The following is a 1,342-nucleotide window of genomic DNA, read 5'->3' as shown; positions in this document are numbered from 1 at the left end:
TGGAACAAAATAAGGGTATTGTTGGGATGTGATTATGATAACTTTAGGCTTTTAGCTCTCCTCAAAGTTTGAGGTTCAAAAAATGTTAAAAGATGTGAGTTAAAGTTTATGTGTATGATGTGATTTAGCTATGCAGAAAATGTTTAAGTTGGATGAACCTGTTTAATGTACATCTACTGTGCTTAGTCCCTCCAACCTGGGTATTAGTTTCTCAGTGTTCGGGCTACATTGAGAAAGGCCATGCTAGTTTTGCTTAGTGGCAGTATCATGGCCAATGAGGTTTATCTGAGGCGTGATTATTGCTCACTGAAAACTTTTCCCAATACCCCACCATGACGACTCGAAATATAGTTGGCATTGGCAATTTTTGGCAGTCTCCAAGGGGACTGAATTATAAAAAAAATAAAAATAAAAAAAATAAAGAGAAAGGCCATGCTTAGAGAATTGAATTTCTCCTTTGAGAAATTTTAGTATAGTTTAAAGAAATCAAGTGATAAAGAAGTTGCTGGATATGCAATAATTTTTTTTTTTTTTGAGGTGGAGTCTCATTCTGTCACCCAGGCTGGAGTGCAGTGACACAATCTTAGCTCACTGCAACCTCCGCCTCCTAGGTTCATGCGGTTCTCCTGCCTCACCCTCCCAAGTAGCTGGGACTACAGGCATATACCACCATGCCTGGCTAATTTTTGTATTTTTAGTACAGGCGAGGTTTCACCACATTGGTCAGGCTGGTCTTGAACTCCTGACCTCATGATCCGCCTGCCTCAGCCTCCCAAAGTGCTGGGATTACAGGCATGAGCCACCGTGCCCAGCCGCAATAATTTACTTCTGTTGAGTGCTACATTTTAAGAACCTAGTTGAGAAGAGTAGTTGGTTGGCTCCATCATGTTTTATGTCTTTGAGAGAGATACAGGTCTGGGACTTCACTTTTTAAATGTTATATGTTCCAAAGGTGCAGTGCACTCTGAATCTTTTATTTAAAAAAAAAAAATCGTAGGTGCTTTTATGTATAATTGGAATGATTTATAAGATGTTAAATGAATTCTTTTTGTACTTAACCGTTGTAATCCAAAGATAAGGGTAGAGCTTATATGCTTTTCAAAAATTTTTGTTAAGAAATAGCAAATGAGGTCGGGCGCGGTGGCTCAAGCCTGTAATCCCAGCACTTTGGGAGGCCGAGGCGGGTGGATCACGAGGTCAAGAGATCGAGACCATCCTGGTCAACATGGTGAAACCCCGTCTCTACTAAAAATACAAAAAATCAGCTGGGCCTGGTGGCGCGTGCCTGTAATCCCAGCTACTCAGGAGGCTGAGGCAGGGGAATTGCCTGAACCCAGGAGGC

The 1,342-nt window shown here is 41.4% G+C and overlaps 1 non-coding gene across 1 annotated transcript; it reads left to right on the top strand.

Moving 5' to 3' along the window:
- Nucleotides 1-245: 245 nt before the first annotated feature.
- LOC116566174 lies at nt 246-386 on the top strand. The gene has a single exon (XR_004275773.1). It is a non-coding gene; the product is annotated as a U4 spliceosomal RNA (small nuclear RNA).
- Nucleotides 387-1,342: the final 956 nt, after the last annotated feature.

This window comes from Sapajus apella, unplaced genomic scaffold (genome assembly GCF_009761245.1).
Source record: "Sapajus apella isolate SASKATOON/1434 unplaced genomic scaffold, GSC_monkey_1.0 scaffold42, whole genome shotgun sequence".
NCBI lineage: Eukaryota > Metazoa > Chordata > Mammalia > Primates > Cebidae > Sapajus > Sapajus apella.
The sequence above is the reverse complement of the archived record's forward strand: the minus strand, read 5'-3'. Positions and strand labels throughout refer to the sequence as shown.